Below are 22178 nucleotides of genomic sequence, written 5' to 3' on the forward strand. Positions count from 1 at the left end.
TAGACTGATTTTTAGATATTTGATGCGCGGCAAACCAGTAGACAACGGTATATTGCAAGGGTTGTGACTTGTGACCAAAGGCTCAGTATAGAGTCGAGCCAAAAGTTTTAAAGAAATGTGCACGGACCGCTAAGGCACCTAAATTATGTGGAGCTATTCTATTGCGTTTGGTGGCACTAATACGCTTCCGTACTAAAGGAATATATGTAGACATACTATTGGATTACCTATAATTCTACAATGGTTGAAAATGGTTTTAACAAAAATGCAAAAATGTCACAAAAGCTGAAAAATCCTAACATCGAATAATGATTCCTAGGTAAAAACCACGTGAACCGACTTCCGGTTACCTCAGATTTCGAAATATTGTCCCCTGTGTTTGTCATCCAATAGCTGATAAATTAATATGTTTGAGCAAACTGGGAACCAATTACATAATGGAGGGGGGGGGGGGGGGATGCAGCCAGTATAACACACCTTAAAAGAATGAGTCACTTTAATTGTCTTGATGCATGTGCTTACTAAATGAAGATGTCATACCACATCTATTCCAAATCATCTAATATACACAGTACATGGAGGAAATTAAAGTCACAGACCCAAGTGTAACCCGTAAAATTGAGTTTAGTTAGTCTACAAACCTGTATCACATTTTGATGTAGTTACAACAGAGTGAAACACGAGTCTGTGATGTTAAAACAGGGAAATACCCTCAAAAATAAACTCTTAACTCCACTCCTTAACCGTTACTTCTCAGATGTACATGTGTTTTTAAAAATGTGGAAATAACAGAGCATTTTGTGGTGTTAGAAATACCAGGATGACCAGAAATGCTTAGATATCAAACAACAGTTATTTGTAAATCCTCAGCTGAGATTTATGCATACCGGCCCATGGCATCCTAAATGCCTACTTATGTTCTAGGAGGTCATAATTATAAAGAAGACTTATTTAAAATATTTTTAGATAAATATTTGTGTTACTTTCATCATGTGTCTAAACTACATGATTTTGGGTGCATTTTTGACAATGTTCACACCCATACAAGTTGCAAAATTAATACTGATATTATAATTTTCTCTCGCTTGTCATCATTCCTCTGAGAACCGGCCTTGGTGGCGTCGTGGTTAGGCCATCGGTTTACAGGTTGGTAGGTACTGGGTTCGGATCCCAGTAGAGGCAAGGCTCAATGGGTAGGTGTAAACCATTTGCACTGACCAGTGATTCATAACTGGTTCAACAAAGGCCATGGTTTGTGCTATCCTGCCTGTGGGAAGCGCAAATAAAAGATCCCTTGCTGCTAATCGGAAAGAGTAGCCCATGTAGTGGCGACAGCGGGTTTCCTCTCAAACTCTGTGTGGTCCTTAACCATAAGTCTGACGCCATATAACTGTAAATAAAATGTGTTGAGTGTGTCATTAAATAAAATATTTCTTTCTTTTTCTTTCATTCCCCTGAGACTGCACAGTTTTCATCAAATCCTTCGACGTACTGCTAGGCTTATATATCAAGTTACTGTAATTTAAACCAGACACTTTGTGAAATTATAGATTTTTACTTGTCTGTCACTGGTACTGTACAATGTTAAGTTGATAATTCAAGCAGTACAAGTTACAGTTTGCTTCGTTTTAACAACACCACTAGAGCACATTGATTTATTAATCATCAGCTATTGGATGTGAAACATTTGGTAATATTGACATATAGTCTTAGAGAGGAAACCTGCTACATTTTTCCATTAGTAGCAGGGAATTTGTATATGCATCATCTGACAGACAGGATACATACCATGGCCTTTGATATACCAGTCATGGTGCACTGCCTGGAACGAGAAATAGCCCAAATGGGCCCACTGATGGAGATCGATTCTAGACTAACCGTGCATCAGACGAGCACTCTACCACTGGGCTACGTTCCGCGGCCTGTGCAGATCGTGAGAATAATTGTTCATTCGCACTTTGCTTGCACAGATATAATTTTGCATAACCTATCTGTTGTTTGCACAACATTTAGGTCACAACTAACATGTACTAGGACAAAATGAAGGAGGAATTATTTTATTTAATGATGCACTCAACACATTTTATTTACGGTTATATCGCATTGGGCATATGGTTAAGGACCATACAGATATTGAGAGGAAACCCGCTGTCTCCACTTCATGGACTACTCTATTCAGTTAGCAGCAAGGGATCATTTATATGCACCATTCCACAGACAGGATAGCACGTACCATCGTGGGAATGAGAAATAGCCCAATGGGCCCACTATCCTAGACTGACCGATCGCTTTACCACTGGGTTATGTCCCACCCCTAGGACATAATGGGTTATGCAAAAAGGGGATGAGTTACTTAAATCTATTATTACGGTTAAGCAGATGTTCAATTCTCAGAAGCCTGTTATTAGACCACTACCTGTCCCACCAGAGGGCACTAGTGTTTCGTCTCCGTCCTGTCTGTCTGTCTGTCCGTCTGTTCCACGTATAGTTTTCCAGACTTTTTTTACAATGCCTCAAGATATATATATATATTACTAATTATAGTTATGTTAAGTTACAGGTCAAGTTTGAATTTCATGGCTATTTACCCATTTTTCACAGAGTTGTGGCCCTTGAACCTAGGAGATACAGACATTTGTTGGCCCGGTAGGAGACATGTATTGCTTTAGCAGTGCTTTCAGAATGCTTGTTACATTGTAAAATTGATGAAGTGTAGATCAGTATGTTTTAATACTATCACAACCTGTGTTTGACTCCACACTGTTGTATATTCTTACAGATCGGAACTACTGGAGGTCACACAGAGTGGCCTGGTGGTTATCACAAGAGATACTTCCAATTTATGTCATCACTTCCTGCTGCAAGAACAAACATGTAGTGTGTGTGGTAAGTAAATCATTTGTATGGGCCTCTCCCACCCCCATCCCATACCCCCATACCATCCCCATCCCCTCACCCCACACCCCTTTCTTAATAAGCAACTGGTTAAACAACATGTTGAGGTTTCATAACAAACATTTATTTTCAACTTGGCCTGATCTGACACAAATTGCATTTTCTCGCTATAAGAGGACTCAATGGAAATTAGTTTTTTAGGCATTGGATGTTTGGTTCAGTCTACTAACATAGGGCGAAAATGTCATTTGTTTGAGGTCAGGCTAAGTGTTCATAAAAGAAATTGCTCAAGTTTTCTACATTTCTTTCATTTTGATCAGTTGTTGATTAAACTGCCCAAAGTGAAACAGTGCTTAGGCAAAAGCTGAAGTAAAAGTTATTAATGTCTGCATTTGGTTTGCTGATACATCTTCACTGAAAATATTTTAGTATAAATGTTTAAAACACCAGTTTTTGCTGAGACAAAGTGTACTTGTATCTTAGCTGAAGCAAAGCTGAGGCAATTTTCTGAATTGCAAGGGATGTATGAAAAAATGCCCTTTTACTTTTAGAAATGCCGTTTTTGTTAGCTGGAGAACACCCTATATTAAACAGCAGCTGTGCTCTAAAACAATTACTGCCCTCGCCCATCACAGGCTTTCTGTTTGAAAATAATTTGAGGGTATTAAAAAAAATGAAATGGATCATAAGTAGAGTCTCCACTCGAGTACTCAGGCATGGGCCGAGTCTAGCAAGACTCGAGTCGGTTTACAGGACTCGAGTATCCGTGCGAGGAAGAGCACTCTGATTTATTTTTATATCTTTTATGTTATTTTGCAATATGCTTGCTGCCTGTTACATTATAGGGCTATGAGACATGAAGGGAAAACAAAAGTTGATTTTGTGGAATGCAATATTATAAATGGCATGATTTGGCATCCATTCAGTGCTGGAATTCAGATGCATGATGCTATTTTACTTTATTCCTTAGCTACGTTGTCATCTAGAGTAAGTGTAGAGTACTCGGGTCGGGGTCGAGTTTGACCCTTGAGTACTCAAGTCCAATATTTTGGACACGCAGAGGCCCTAATCATAAGTGCCCCGCCTTCATGTAGGTGGTTATGGATTTAAAAACTTGAAATTTGACACTGCATTTCATATACTTTGAAAAATTTTAAATATCACTTTTCTTACTGTAATTTTATTTTACCCTTCGTACCCTCTGGCAGAAACCCTGCACCCCTACCTCAGTAATTATGTCACAGAAATGAGGTTATTAAAACGATGCTGGCAACAAACGGGTTTAAAAGAACAGAAACCCTGCAGTAGTAACCACGGATAGGTAGCAATTAAATCAAGGTTCGAACTTCATTTTGTAGAGTGTGAAGCAGTCTTCGCTTCTCAAATCTTAAGTTGGAAGCAGATGCTAGAGAGTAATAAAGTTAAAACAGTTCTAAATATTGTCTTCAAATTAAGGCCTCTGAAAACAATTGTGCCAAAGATAGTAACATTTGCATGTCTTCCGCACAAGTCTAGTTTTGCATAACCCATTTTTTGTTCTCACCCCCCAAAAAGGACAAAATATTTTACACTATCATTTGTCACTGTTCTCATAATGATATATTTGTAACGGGTTATGCAAAATGAAATGGGTTACCTGAAATTAGACTGCTAATTAGATTTGCAGTCCAACTTTTTAACAGCAATGTGGAAAGCTTGAGACAATATATATGCATGTACGTGTTTATGATTTATATCAGCCAATGTGGAAGGCTTGAGACAATATATATATATGCATGGACATGTTTATGATTTATATCTGCCAATGTGGAAGGCTTGAGACAATATATATGCATGTACGTGTTTATGATTTATATCAGCCAGTGTGGAAGGCTTGACACAATATATATGCATGGACATGTTTATGATTTATATCAGCCAATGTGGAAGGCTTGACACAATATATATACATGTACATGTTTATGATTTATATCGGTCAGTATGGAAGGCTTGAGACAATATATATGCATGTACATGTTTATGATTTATATCTGCTAATGTGGAAGGCTTCAGACAATATATATGCATGTACATGTTTATGATTTATATCAGCCAATGTAGAAGGCTTGACACAATATATATGCATGTACATGTTTATGATTTATATCAGCCAATGTGGAAGGCTTGACACAATATATATGCATGTACATGTTTATGATTTATATCAGCCAATGTGGAAGGCGTGAGACAATATCTATGCATGGACGTGTTTATGATTTATATCGGTCAGTATGGAAGGCTTGAGACAATATCTATGCATGGACGTGTTTATGATTTATATCAGCCAGTGTGGAAGGCTTGACACAATATATATGCATGTACATGTTTATGATTTATATCTGCCAATGTGGAAGGCTTGAGACAATATATATGCATGGAAATGTTTATGATTTATATCTGCCAATGTGGAAGGCTTAAGACAATATATATGCATGGACATGTTTATGATTTATATCAGCCAATGCGGAAGGCTTGACACAATATATATGCATGGACATGTTTATGATTTATATCAGCCAATGTGGAAGGCTTGACACAATATATATACATGTACATGTTTATGATTTATATCGGTCAGTATGGAAGGCTTGAGACAATATATATGCATGTACATGTTTATGATTTATATCTGCTAATGTGGAAGGCTTCAGACAATATATATGCATGTACATGTTTATGATTTATATCAGCCAATGTAGAAGGCTTGACACAATATATATGCATGTACATGTTTATGATTTATATCAGCCAATGTGGAAGGCTTGACACAATATATATGCATGTACATGTTTATGATTTATATCAGCCAATGTGGAAGGCGTGAGACAATATCTATGCATGGACGTGTTTATGATTTATATCGGTCAGTATGGAAGGCTTGAGACAATATCTATGCATGGACGTGTTTATGATTTATATCAGCCAGTGTGGAAGGCTTGACACAATATATATGCATGTACATGTTTATGATTTATATCTGCCAATGTGGAAGGCTTGAGACAATATATATGCATGGAAATGTTTATGATTTATATCTGCCAATGTGGAAGGCTTAAGACAATATATATGCATGGACATGTTTATGATTTATATCAGCCAATGCGGAAGGCTTGAATCAATATATATGCATGTACATGTTTATAATTTATATCAGTCAATGTGGAAGGCTTAAGACAATATATATGCATGTACATGTTTATGATTTATATCAGCCAATGTGGAAGGCTTCACACAATATATATGCATGTACATGTTTATGATTTATATCGGCCAATGTGGAAGGCTTGACACAATATATATGCATGTACATGCAGGGTTTCACATGACGCAGGAATCCTGTGTATTTGACGCAACATTTACCTCAAATATTCCTAAATAAAATCTCTGTGCATCATGGTTGACCAAAATATTTTCGATGTCAGTTGATTTTACATTCATTTTTTTTAATACATAAAAACCTAACAACTAATTCAGTTAAATTTCATTTCAATTTATTGCACAATACCAAACAAACTGGTGTCAGCAAATAGAAAAAAGAAAGAAAAGCATACAACATCAACGAAGTTCAATACGAAAATAGCCAATCGGTTTATCTGGTTCCCAACCTTATCAATACATTTAACATAACTTAAGTGTTAAAACCAGTGTGGCTCATGTAGTATGCCAGTCCCTTTGTCTAAATTTAGAGCATCGGCGACAATGTCAAATGGGCGGTCTGTTTACGGACATCAGATAATAGTTAACCAGCTGCAAGTTTTTAGTTCAGTCTATCCAGGGGTTGTTTTTTTGGTTTTGGGTTGTTTTTTTGCTTTATTGTTTTTAATACATGTAAATGGTTGAGAGAAAATCTCATAAATGGAGTTAATAATAATTATTGTGCAGATGCAGTTATGTTACAGAACAGGGGCCTAATTCACAAAGGTCTCTTAGGCTCTGCTAGACAACAAAGCATCCTCTTTGCAAGTCTTTTTGCATTGCACTGCGAGATCGCAAAGTTGTGACAGTTTAGTGAATTAGGTCCCAGGTTAGCATGCAGCACTGCGTGACTAAAAGCCAAAGGGAGCATAAAAAGATAGGGCATGGCGTACAGTAAGTTAATACTTTTCTTAATGTGCAGGGCGAGTTACTTCCTTCTATGTAGCAAATTTAAAATGGCGGGCAAATGTTTTATGTTGTCATTGGAAGATTTAATTTGTTAATAATGACACAAGTACTTCAGTCGGGATTTAGTGAGGATGGTAGGTTATACATGTTTGGTTTGTATGTCCATTTGTTACACTATTTCGATTGAGAAATGGTTGAAACAAGGTGCCACAAGTTTTGAATACCAGCTATATAGAGGATATGTAACAATATTTGGATGTAGAAAGAACCATACTTTCTACCTCCGTTCGGACTATATAAAAAGACAAGAAAACCCCCACTAAATTATACAAGAAGAAAAACAATGGATATACATGTATATATATATGTATTATACAGATAGAATATTGGATATGATATAATATACATGTATGTATGCAATATACACGAGATAGTTATTCAGTTAATTATGTGATTTAAGAAATATATATCATTAGATGACTCCCATTTTTGAATACATGACTCCCAAAATAAAACCCTGTGAGTCATGATGACTCATTTTCCAGATGCTAGGTGGAACCCCGGTACATGTTTATGATTTATATCAGCCAATGTGGAAAGTTTCACACAGTATATATGCATGTATGTGTTTATGATTTATATCAGCCAATGTGGAAGGCTTGAGACAATAGATATGCATGTACATGTTTATGATTTATATCTGCCAATGTGGAAGGCTTGAGACAATATATATGCATGGACATGTTTATGATTTATATCTGCCAATGTGGAAGGCTTCACACAATATATATGCATGTATGTGTTTATGATTTATATCAGCCAATGTGGAAGGCTTGAGACAATAGATATGCATGTACATGTTTATGATTTATATCTGCCAATGTGGAAGGCTTGAGACAATAGATATGCATGTACATGTTTATGATTTATATCTGCCAATGTGGAAGGCTTGAAACAATATATATGCATGTACATGTTTATGGTTTATATCTGCCAATGTGGAAGGCTTGAGACAATATATATGCATGTACATGTTTATGGTTTATATCAGCCAATGTGGAAGGCTTGAGACAATATACATGTATATGCATGTACATGTTTATGATTTATATCAGCCAATGTGGAAGGCTTCACACAATATATATGCATGTATGTGTTTATGATTTATATCAGCCAATGTGGAAGGCTTGAGACAATATATATGCATGAACATGTTTATGATTTATATCAGCCAATGTAGAAGGCTTCACACAATATATATGCATGTACATGTTTATGATTTATATCTGCCAATGTGAAAGGCTTGAAACAATATACATGTATATGCATGTACATGTTTATGATTTATATCAGCCAATGTGGAAGGCTTCACACAATATATATGCATGTATGTGTTTATGATTTATATCAGCCAATGTGGAAGGCTTGAGACAATAGATATGCATGTACATGTTTATGATTTATATCTGCCAATGTGGAAGGCTTGAGACAATATATATATGCATGGACATGTTTATGATTTATATCTGCCAATGTGGAAGGCTTGAGACAATATATATCATGTACATGTTTATGATTTATATCAGCCAATATGGAAGGCTTGAGACAATATATATGCATGGACGTGTTTATGATTTATATCTGCCAATGTGAAAGGCTTGAAACAATATACATGTATATGCATGTACATGTTTATGATTTATATCAGCCAATGTGGAAGGTTTCACACAATATATATGCATGTATGTGTTTATGATTTATATCAGCCAATGTGGAAGGCTTGAGACAATAGATATGCATGTACATGTTTATGATTTATATCTGCCAATGTGGAAGGCTTGAGACAATATATATGCATGGACATGTTTATGATTTATATCTGCCGATGTGGAAGGCTTGAGACAATATATATCATGTACATGTTTATGATTTATATCAGCCAATATGGAAGGCTTGAGACAATATATATGTATGGACGTGTTTATGATTTATATCTGCCAATGTGGAAGGCTTCACACAATATATATGCATGTATGTGTTTATGATTTATATCAGCCAATATGGAAGGCTTGAGACAATATATATGTATGGACGTGTTTATGATTTATATCTGCCAATGTGGAAGGCTTCACACAATATATATGCAAGTATGTGTTTATGATTTATATCAGCCAATATGGAAGGCTTGAGACAATATATATGTATGGACGTGTTTATGATTTATATCTGCCAATGTGGAAGGCTTCACACAATATATATGCATGTATGTGTTTATGATTTATATCAGCCAATATGGAAGGCTTGAGACAATATATATGTATGGACGTGTTTATGATTTATTTCAGCCAGTGTGGTTGGCTTGAAACAATATATGTAGAGGATAAACTGTCGTTCCAGCCAGTGCACCATGACTGGTATATCAAAGGCCATGGTGTGTGTTATCCTGTCTGTGGGATGGTGCATATAAAAGATCCCTTGCTGCTAATCGAAAAGAGTAGCCCATGAAGTGGCGACAGCTGGTTTCCTCTCTCAATATATGTGTGATCCGTAACCATATGTCTGATGCCATATAACCGTAAATTAAATGTGCTGAGTGCGTCGTTAAATAAAACATTTCCTTCCTTCCTAATAGTTAAAAAAAGGGCGGGACGTAGCCCAGTGGTACAGCGCTCGCTTGATGCACGGTCAGTGTGAGATCGATCCCCGTTGGTGGCCCCATTGCGCTATTTCTCGTTCCAGTCAGTGCATCACGACTGGTATATCAAAGGCCGTGGTATGTACTACCCTGTCTGTGGGATGGTGCATATAAAAGATCCCTTGCTGCTAATCGAAAAGAGTAGCCCATGAAGTGGCAACAGCGGGTTTCCTCTCACAATATCTGTATGGTCCTGAAACATATGTCTGATGCCATATAACCGTAAATAAAATGTGTTGAGTGCGTCGTTAAATAAAACATTTCTTTCTTTTTTAATAGTAAAAAACTATGTTCTGTCACTATAAACGAAACATTCCTTTCTCTGTGACCAATGTGCATCCCAAATAGGGCCCCAGTGGATTGAGGTGATCCGTCTTTGATCAATACCAGGTGGACAGTTCTTTTTACCTGTGCTGCTGAGCATGGGTTCCACTGGCTGAGCACTCACTTCATGTGCTTTGTGTCCGTATAGCAGTAAAACAATCCGCTGTGTACCATCCAGAGACGGGTTTCGTCTCCGACTCACCGTATACTTACAGGTAAAATATTGTAACCATGTGTTGATGGCTAAATGTAACGAGTATTTCAGCTGATGTTGATAATATGATGCATGTGTACATGTGTGTTGTCATCATGTACATTTTGTAGTTACCTGTAATTGCCAGTTCTAGTACTGCTTGTGACAAGGATTAGTGTTTTTCTATTGATGATATTGATCTCTTCTTGTATCGCATGGTTCTGGTCTAAAAATTAATCTTTTTTTAAGGAGAAAACCAATTTAATTTGTTCAGGCTGATTTACCATTTGTTCATCCGTTCATTTATTCATTCATTCACTGGATGTAGCCCAGTGGTAAAGCGTTCGCTTGATGCGCGGTCGGTCTGGGATCGATCGCTGTCGGTGGACCCATTGGGCTATTTCTCGTTCCAGCCAGTGCTCCACAACTGGTGTAACAAAGGCTGTGGTATGTACTATCCTGTCTGTGGGATGGTGCATATAAAAGATCCCTTACTGCTAATAGAAAAGAAAAAAGTTGCAACAGCGGGTTTCGTCTCTCAATATCTGTGTGGTCCTTAACTATATGTCTAACGCAATATTACAGTAAATAAATGTTTGACATGTAATAGCTGATAATTAATAAATCAATGTGCTCTAGTGGTGTCGTTAAACAAAACAAACGTCTTCTTGTACATATATGTGTTATCCTGTCATGTGTATTTTATTCACAGCCTAGAATACTTGATTACATGTACATACATTTTACAATTATAGACCATGAGGTAATCTTTTAGGTTTTGCATTTGCATGTGTATATTAATTTAAGAAGTTTTAGTTTCCAGAAGTAAGGTTTTAGCTAAGAAAATGATATAAGAAAAATCATTTGAGAACCCCCCTCCCCAAAAAAACAAAAACAAATAGAAAACGGACAAACACAATAACAACAACCAAAAAACAATCAAAATATATTACATATATGATATATATACAGTGTTCGAGATTAAAAAATTTAGCCAGTATCCCAGTTGGATACTAACATTCAAAATCTGGTATCCCTCCTGAGAATTTAGTACTATATGGCATCTCGGTGGGATACTGGGTTCTTGAAGTCTGGTATCCAAAATTAAATTCTGGTATCCCCAGGATATTGGAAAACTGATATATGATATAATTGATAAATGTTGTCCTCTAACCATGTGGTCAGTTAATTCCCTGTAATAATCTTCATGAGTGTGGGGAGGCCCGCAGATGATGTTCAGGTACAGATGTTAGAGAAGTGACAAACTCAAGTGATCAATAAAAGTTTGTAAAAATTACCCCTGGCCTCAGTCTAGACGTGGCATACTGTACATATCTAACAGGGGGTGTTACTCCGTCCGTGGTATTGATTGAGTAAACCCTACACTCATTGATCAAACTGGCCCATGTACCACACGGTCGGACAGCGATGTAGTTAGCCGGCTTTACACCTCATGACAGGATTTATATACACACTAGTACAGGTACGTCCATCCTTTTATTATCTGGCTTTACAACTTGTGTATCTAAGGTTGTGACAGCGGTGTAGTTAGTCGGCTTTACACCTCTCACAACAGGATTTATATACACACTAGTACAGGTACGTCCATCCTTTTATTATCTGGCTTTACAACTTGTGTATCTAAGGTTGTGACAGCGGTGTAGTTAGCCGGCTGTACAACTCACGACAGGATTTATATACACACTAGTACAGGTACGTCCATCCTTTTATTATCTGGCTTTACAACTTGTGTATCTAAGGTTGTGACAGCGGTGTAGTTAGCCGGCTTTACACCTCTCACAACAGGATTTATATACACACTAGTACAGGTACGTCCATCCTTTTATTATCTGGCTTTACAACTTGTGTATCTAAGGTTGTGACAGCGGTGTAGTTAGTCGGCTTTACACCTCTCACAACAGGATTTATATACACACTAGTACAGGTACGTCCATCCTTTTATTATCTGGCTTTACAACTTGTGTATCTAAGGTTGTGACAGCGGTGTAGTTAGTCGGCTTTACACCTCTCACAACAGGATTTATATACACACTAGTACAGGTACGTCCATCCTTTTATTATCTGGCTTTACAACTTGTGTATCTAAGGTTGTGACAGCGGTGTAGTTAGTCGGCTTTACACCTCTCACAACAGGATTTATATACACACTAGTACAGGTACGTCCATCCTTTTATTATCTGGCTTTACAACTTGTGTATCTAAGGTTGTGACAGCGGTGTAGTTAGTCGGCTTTACACCTCTCACAACAGGATTTATATACACACTAGTACAGGTACGTCCATCCTTTTATTATCTGGCTTTACAACTTGTGTATCTAAGGTTGTGACAGCGGTGTAGTTAGTCGGCTTTACACCTCTCACAACAGGATTTATATACACACTAGTACAGGTACGTCCATCCTTTTATTATCTGGCTTTACAACTTGTGTATCTAAGGTTGTGACAGCGGTGTAGTTAGTCGGCTTTACACCTCTCACAACAGGATTTATATACACACTAGTACAGGTACGTCCATCCTTTTATTATCTGGCTTTACAACTTGTGTATCTAAGGTTGTGACAGCGGTGTAGTTAGTCGGCTTTACACCTCTCACAACAGGATTTATATACACACTAGTACAGGTACGTCCATCCTTTTATTATCTGGCTTTACAACTTGTGTATCTAAGGTTGTGACAGCGGTGTAGTTAGTCGGCTTTACACCTCTCACAACAGGATTTATATACACACTAGTACAGGTACGTCCATCCTTTTATTATCTGGCTTTACAACTTGTGTATCTAAGGTTGTGACAGCGGTGTAGTTAGTCGGCTTTACACCTCTCACAACAGGATTTATATACACACTAGTACAGGTACGTCCATCCTTTTATTATCTGGCTTTACAACTTGTGTATCTAAGGTTGTGACAGCGGTGTAGTTAGTCGGCTTTACACCTCTCACAACAGGATTTATATACACACTAGTACAGGTACGTCCATCCTTTTATTATCTGGCTTTACAACTTGTGTATCTAAGGTTGTGACAGCGGTGTAGTTAGTCGGCTTTACACCTCTCACAACAGGATTTATATACACACTAGTACAGGTACGTCCATCCTTTTATTATCTGGCTTTACAACTTGTGTATCTAAGGTTGTGACAGCGGTGTAGTTAGTCGGCTTTACACCTCTCACAACAGGATTTATATACACACTAGTACAGGTACGTCCATCCTTTTATTATCTGGCTTTACAACTTGTGTATCTAAGGTTGTGACAGCGGTGTAGTTAGTCGGCTTTACACCTCTCACAACAGGATTTATATACACACTAGTACAGGTACGTCCATCCTTTTATTATCTGGCTTTACAACTTGTGTATCTAAGGTTGTGACAGCGGTGTAGTTAGTCGGCTTTACACCTCTCACAACAGGATTTATATACACACTAGTACAGGTACGTCCATCCTTTTATTATCTGGCTTTACAACTTGTGTATCTAAGGTTGTGACAGCGGTGTAGTTAGTCGGCTTTACACCTCTCACAACAGGATTTATATACACACTAGTACAGGTACGTCCATCCTTTTATTATCTGGCTTTACAACTTGTGTATCTAAGGTTGTGACAGCGGTGTAGTTAGTCGGCTTTACACCTCTCACAACAGGATTTATATACACACTAGTACAGGTACGTCCATCCTTTTATTATCTGGCTTTACAACTTGTGTATCTAAGGTTGTGACAGCGGTGTAGTTAGTCGGCTTTACACCTCTCACAACAGGATTTATATACACACTAGTACAGGTACGTCCATCCTTTTATTATCTGGCTTTACAACTTGTGTATCTAAGGTTGTGACAGCGGTGTAGTTAGTCGGCTTTACACCTCTCACAACAGGATTTATATACACACTAGTACAGGTACGTCCATCCTTTTATTATCTGGCTTTACAACTTGTGTATCTAAGGTTGTGACAGCGGTGTAGTTAGTCGGCTTTACACCTCTCACAACAGGATTTATATACACACTAGTACAGGTACGTCCATCCTTTTATTATCTGGCTTTACAACTTGTGTATCTAAGGTTGTGACAGCGGTGTAGTTAGTCGGCTTTACACCTCTCACAACAGGATTTATATACACACTAGTACAGGTACGTCCATCCTTTTATTATCTGGCTTTACAACTTGTGTATCTAAGGTTGTGACAGCGGTGTAGTTAGTCGGCTTTACACCTCTCACAACAGGATTTATATACACACTAGTACAGGTACGTCCATCCTTTTATTATCTGGCTTTACAACTTGTGTATCTAAGGTTGTGACAGCGGTGTAGTTAGTCGGCTTTACACCTCTCACAACAGGATTTATATACACACTAGTACAGGTACGTCCATCCTTTTATTATCTGGCTTTACAACTTGTGTATCTAAGGTTGTGACAGCGGTGTAGTTAGTCGGCTTTACACCTCTCACAACAGGATTTATATACACACTAGTACAGGTACGTCCATCCTTTTATTATCTGGCTTTACAACTTGTGTATCTAAGGTTGTGACAGCGGTGTAGTTAGTCGGCTTTACACCTCACAACTTATACAAGGTACGTCCATCCTTTTATGTATCTTTACAACTTGTGTATCTAAGGTTGTGACAGCGGTGTAGTTAGTCGGCTTTACACCTCTCACAACAGGTTACATACACACTAGTACAGGTACGTCCATCCTGGCTTTACAACTCGTGTATCTAAGGTTGTGACAGCGGTGTAGTTGGCTGTGTTTACACCTCTCGTGTACAGGATTTATGTACACACTAGTACAGGTACGTCCTTTTATTATCTGGCTTTACAACTTGTGTATCTAAGGTTGTGACAGCGGTGTAGTTAGTCGGCTTTACACCTCTCACAACAGGATTTATTACAACTAGTCAGGTGTATCTAAGGTTGTGACAGCGGTGTAGTTAGTCGGCTTTACACCTCTCACAACAGGATTTATATACACACTAGTACAGGTGTCCATCCTTCTATTAGCTTTACAACTTGTGTATCTAAGGTTGTGACAGCGGTGTAGTTAGCTCTAAGGTTGTACACCTCTCACAACAGGATTTATATACACACTTCGTACAACTTGTGTATCTAAGGTTGTGACAGCGGTGTAGTAGTCGGCTTTACACCAGTGGTATAGTTATTTACACACTCACAGTGGTATAGTCCATCCGTCTATTAGAACTCTAAGGTTGTGACAGCGGTGTATCTAAGGTTGTGACAGTCTCATAGTTGGCTGTGTTTACACCTAGTACATGTCCATCCGTCTATTAGCTTTACAACGTATGTATCTAAGGTTGTGACAGCGGTGTAGTTGGCTGTGTTTACACCTCAACATGTCCATACACCGTACAGGTATTCCTTTTAATCTCTTTACAATGTATCTAAGGTTGTGACAGCGGTGTAGTTGGCTGGCTTTACACCTCTCACAACCTATACACACTAGTACATGTCCATCCGTATTATCTGGCTTTACAACTTGTGTATCTAAGGTTGTACTCGGTGTAGTTAGTCGGTTGTGACAGTGGTGTAGTTGGCTGTGTTTACACCTGTGTACAGGTTGTGTCCATCCGTTACACCTATTACAACTCGTATGTATCTAAGGTTGTGACAGCGGTGTAGTTTGGCTGATGTTTACACCTCACATGTCCATCCTTTTATTATTACAACTCGTATGTATCTAAGGTTGTGACAGCGGTGTAGTAGACAGTGGTGTAGTGCTTTACACGCTGTGTTCACAACAGGATTTATATACACACTATGTACAGGTACGTCCATGGCTATTACAACCGGTGTATATTACAACTCGTATGTATCTAAGGTTGTGACAGCGGTGTAGTTTCGGCTGTCACAACAGGATTTTTACACCTAGTACAGGTACGTCCATCCGTTTATTATCTGGCTTTACAACTCGTATGTATCTAAGGTTGTGACAGCGGTGTAGTTTGGCTGATGTATTACACCTAGTACAGGTGTCCATCCGTTTATTACTTTAACTCGTATGTATCTAAGGTTGTGACAGCGGTGTAGTTTGGCTTTACACCTCTGTGTATTACACACTAGTACATGTCCATCCGTATTATCTGGCTTTACTCGTATGTATCTAAGGTTGTGACAGCGGTGTAGTTGTACACCTCTCACAACAGGATTTATATACACACTAGTACAGGTACGGTGTATTATCTGGCTTTACAACTCGTGTGTATCTAAGGTTGTGACAGCGGTGTAGTTGGCTGCTGTACACCTTACACCTGACAGCACACTGTGGTACACGTGTCCATCCGTCTATTACTCGTATGTATCTAAGGTTGTGACAGCGGTGTAGTTGGCTGGCTTTACACCTCACACAACAGGATTTGTATACACACTAGTACAGGTACGTCCATCCTCACATGTCCATCCGTCTATTACAACTCGTATGTATCTAAGGTTGTGACAGCGGTGTAGTTGGCTGTGTTTACACCTCACATGTCCATCCGTCTATTACAACTCGTATGTATCTAAGGTGGCGATGATATGTGCTGCCCTGTCTGGACAAAAGTGCATTTAAAAGCCCTTGCTGCTGATTTAATGAGAGTAGGCCGTGTACATGAAGGGAGTGCAGTTTCATTAACTCAATCTCTTGCATATGCTTGTAGTTTCCTAATCCATTTAGTGTGTGTAGTGTTAAATCAGATACACTTTTGTGATGGATTATCAATTTGCACAAGCCATTAGTGATTGATTGATAATTATAATAGGTTAAAATGTACATTGTGCTTTGGGGTACTACATTTTCTATTTTATGCCAAACAGGTTGGAGGCATAATTTGTTTTGTTTTTTCTATTAGAACCTTTTAATAACTGTTATTCCACTACATACATTAACACCATTTCATTATAGAGTTAAACCTGTTTATAGAGGACATTCAATGGATCTGTAATTACATGATTCACTTTGTGTGTGCTAAACATCACCACCAGCACCACCCCATCCCCCCAAACAAATTATACTGTGCAACCCATGATATGAAAAGGGAGTATATCTCTGGTAGTTAACTACAAAAACAAACACCTTTCAAAAATTCCTTTAATTCCTATGATATGTAATATAACACATACCGTATATCTTCGCCTGTAAGTCGATCTCGGCTATAAGTCGAGTCCCTAATTTCAAGCCCTGAAAACTTATTTTTTCATTGACCCGTTTATAAGTCGACCCATGAAAAACTACTTATAAATATTGAAATATTTCTTATTTTCAGCACATGAGAACAATAATATTTGAACAAAAGAAAATTATTTTACAAACTTCGGTTTTCACGTTTTGTACATCGCAATATAATCAGACTATTCCAATCAAACTATCATTATTACATAGCATCAAAACGAAATATTCCCTTAGTAGAGAGTGAAAGCTGTTTGACTGTTACTGTATAGTATTGTACAGATGGTTTTGTGCACAGACAACAACTTTATTTATAAACACTGACAACAGATCACTACGATAAAACTGAAAGTATCACGTTTTGCCGCCATAATAATACATGTAAGGAGGATTCTGGAAAGTACACTGGTTTTTGCAAATGATGTGTGTCCCTATTGCTCTAGATAGTGAACTGCAGAGATCAGTCTATTTTAAGGAAAGCTCAGTAATATTCATGAAGTTAATCACCGCCAAAACATTGTTTGAACAACCATTAATGCCAGTGACCAGATTTCAAAATAAACTCAGGCATCAGGTAGTTAGTATTGTTTACATTTTTACTATTAGTGATGACTGTTAATTTAACTAAGTGGACTGTTGTCTTGGCAAGTGAGTGAGATCGTACGCCTTTTCGCATAACCAAAACCGTTCTAATGCCAAAAAAAATAGGTTATAAAAAATAAATGTGTCAAATTAACATATTTGAGTATAAATACATGGCATACTTCAACAGTAAAACTTGTAAAATAATCCCCAAAACAGTAATATTTTTTGGTGAATTTTTTTTACCCTCTTATAAGTCGACCCCCCAAGTTATAAAATAATTTTTGGGTGAAAAAAATTTGACTTATAGGCGAAGATATACGGTACATACAATGTATACAGCATGTACATCAGGGCTCGAAACGGGCTGTGGCCAGGTTACCAACTGCGACCAATGGCCTGTTTGGGCGACTTAAATATTTTTAAAATAATGGTGTTAGTCGGCCAAATAATATTATCTTCTTTAGAGCTATAACATATGAGCTACTATTAATATTTGTATTCCACATTAAAATTTTGCATTATTATTTTTTGGGCCACCATATTTTTTGGCAAGTTTCGAACCCTGGTACATGTGTATAAAGTGGGGGTGGGGGGGGGGGTGGGGGGGGGGGGGAGATACCATCAAGGATTTTGTAAATATAACTCCATAGAATAACATTTCTCATCATAGAATATTTCTTTACTTTTGCTTCTCATTGGCATTTCAAGAATGATATATTTAAAAAACAAAACAAACATCTGATAAATATTTGACTATAACATGTACATGTATAAAGATATGTTTGCTGTCTGCATCTTAGCATACATTTTTAAAAATGGAGAACCCAATGTAAATAGATTGTAATTGACAACGTTATAATGTATTGTTACCACCTGCTACAAACGCTTTAAGCACATAACATCTTATCTATAAAACCCCCCAGCTGCTTAAACTGCCAAACCAAACAATGCTAAATTGTAAAATGTTATGCTGCCAGAAAGTAATGGGTGCATACAAGTGCAATTGTGCTTGCAAGTAAATGTACATTGTTTTTCACCGTTGCCGCGCAGATGTATTTCTACCACATTCCCTCCGGCTTCAGTCTGTCATTTTGTTGGTGTTTATATGTGTGTGTTAATAGAATGGCAGGGCTCGAATAGCAGCCTGCAGTAAGCCAGCCACTTTTTAGACATAGCAGGTAAAATAGAAAAGTATAATTATCTCATCCAGGGTTTTACTACCTATGTTTCTAGACTACGATAATCAGCATCATTCACCACCATTCACAAAAGTATAATTATCTCATCCAGGGTTTTACTACCTATGTTTCTAGACTACGATAATCAGCATCATTCACCACCATTCACAAAAGTATAATTATCTCATCCAGGGTTTTATTGCCTATGTTTCTAGACTACGATAATCGGCATCATTCACCACCATTCACAAAAGTATAATTATCTCATCCAGGCTTTTACTACCTATGTTTCTAGACTACGATAATCAGCATCATTCACCACCATTCACAAAAGTATAATTATCTCATCCAGGGTTTTACTATCTATGTTTCTAGACTACGATAATCAGCATCATTCACCACCATTCACAAAAGTATAATATTATCTCATCCATGGTTTTATTACAGGTCTATGTCTCTAGAATCCAATAATCAGCATCATTCACCACCATTCACAAAAGTATAATTATCTTATCCAGGCTTTTACTACCTATGTTTCTAGACTACGATAATCAGCATCATTCACCACCATTCACAAAAGTATAATATTATCTCATCCATGGTTTTATTACAGGTCTATGTCTCTAGAATCCAATAATCAGCATCATTCACCACCATTCACAAAAGTATAATTATCTTATCCAGGCTTTTACTACCTATGTTTCTAGACTACGATAATCAGCATCATTCACCACCATTCACAAAAGTATAATATCTATCTCTATCCTACGATAATCAGCATCATTCACCACCATTCACAAAAGTATAATTATCTCATCCAGGCTTTTACTACCTATGTTTCTAGACTACGATAATCAGCATTATTCACCACCATTCACAAAAGGCTACATGTATGTCTTTTATTCCCAATTTTGGACCCAAAAAAATTCCTAATCTAAATGTAACTTAATTTCTTTTTTATTACTATATAAAGATATATTTTTATAAATGAAACAGAACGCTTGACAAACACCCCTTCCCTCACCCATAACATTTGAAAACACCAAATCGATATATTAATTTGAATAAATTTACAAGTATATGTACAGTATTACCATTTTAAATTTTAACTTTGTTTTTAAAATGAACCTGAAAATTCCCTCTCTTTTTTTTTTGTAAAATGAGGCTAAAATTGCCAAAGTAAAAGCCATGGGTATCAAGTCAAATGTTAGAAATAAATCCCTGTCATCTGTTATTTAGCTCATGATTCTGTGGTATTTTAATTAAATTTAATGCTCTAAAATGTACAGCTGGGCGGTATACTATATATATACTGTTTGGTATCGGTATCTTGTCAGTACTGATTTACCGTACCGAGCAAATATCAAAATACCAAAATTTCAGTTTTGAAAAAAAGTTTCCCGCCATTTAGTAAAGCACTAACAATATATCTGAAACACAAGCTGTAGCTTGTGTAACATGTAGCTGAAAAGAAGACAGATATGAGGGCCTTGTGTTTGGAATTTAATTTTATGTAGATGAAATTAGCGGGTAAGACATAACTCAGGCATGTATTTAAAGCCAAGTATTCCGAAAATACCGCTCAATATCGGTATCAGTACCGAATACCGTACCAAGGTAAATCACCCCCAAAATACCGATACTGAACCTGTAATTTCAATACCGCCAAGCTCTACTTAAATGCATCTGAGAAGTCACAATTTTTTACACAATATGCCAAACCCTCCCTTCACTCTATGCAGTCTTATTTCCAACAGGCCTTTTTTTTTCTTTCTTTCTTAGCTGAAGCTGAAACACTTATTTACATGCTCCTACACCACAAACCTTTCAAGCATGCCCATCACAGGTTTAGCTTCTTAGCATCGCCAATGACTACATCCAGGACAGGGTAGCAAGTATGTTATAGATTTCTTTTTCTTTATTCCGTGACTAAGTGTCACAATAACCAAATATTAGACACCATGCAAACAGCCTTCAGTTAAAATGTGCTGAGGTGTTGTTAAACAAACATTCCTTTTCTTTATCCGTGACTAAGTGTCACAATAACCAGATATTAGACACCAAACAGCCTTCATTTAAAATGTGCTGAGGTGTTGTTAAACAAACATTCCTTTTCTTTATTGGTGACTAAGTGTCACAATAACCAGATATTAGACACCATGCAAACAGCCTTCATTTAAAATGTGCTGAGGTGTTGTTAAACAAATATTTCTTAGTTTTACTTTTTCTTATCCCTGTTTATATACTTGTAAGCAGAGGTAAGATTTTAATTTTTGAGTGGCACGACAAGTGTAGCCGTTGGTTTAATAACACAAATCAGGGCATCAAGACAAGTGTAACCGTTGGTTTAATAACACAAATTAGGGCATCAAGACCAGTGTAGCCGTTGGTTTAATAACACAAATCAGGGCATCAAGACAAGTGTAACCGTTGGTTTAATAACACAAATTAGGGCATCAAGACAAGTGTAACCGTTGGTTTAATAACACAAATCAGGGCATCAAGACAAGTGTAGCCGTTGGTTTAATAACACAAATCAGGGCATCAAGACAAGTGTAGCCGTTGGTTTAATAACACAAATTAGGGCATCAAGACAAGTGTAGCCGTTGGTTTAATAACACAAATCAGGGCATCAAGACAAGTGTAGCCGTTGGTTTAATAACACAAATCAGGGCATCAAGACAAGTGTAACCGTTGGTTTAATAACACAAATTAGGGCATCAAGACAAGTGTAACCGTTGGTTTAATAACACAAATCAGGGCATCAAGACAAGTGTAACCGTTGGTTTAATAACACAAATTAGGGCATCAAGACAAGTGTAACCGTTGGTTTAATAACACAAATTAGGGCATCAAGACAAGTGTAACCGTTGGTTTAATAACACAAATCAGGGCATCAAGACAAGTGTAACCGTTGGTTTAATAACACAAATCAGGGCATCAAGACAAGTGTAACCGTTGGTTTAATAACACAAATCAGGGC

At 37.3% G+C, this 22178-nt stretch overlaps 1 protein-coding gene across 1 annotated transcript in view; it reads left to right on the forward strand.

The window, feature by feature from the left end:
- LOC121385338 (disks large-associated protein 4-like) overlaps nt 1-22178 on the forward strand; it is a 172140-nt gene that overhangs the window by 13898 nt on the left and 136064 nt on the right. The window contains exon 2 of the mRNA XM_041515980.1: nt 2780-2886. The gene's annotated coding sequence lies outside the window, so the exon portion shown is untranslated. The remainder of the gene's footprint in view (nt 1-2779; nt 2887-22178) is intronic.

Source organism: Gigantopelta aegis, chromosome 11 (assembly GCF_016097555.1).
Source record: "Gigantopelta aegis isolate Gae_Host chromosome 11, Gae_host_genome, whole genome shotgun sequence".
Taxonomy (NCBI): Eukaryota; Metazoa; Mollusca; class Gastropoda; order Neomphalida; family Peltospiridae; genus Gigantopelta; species Gigantopelta aegis.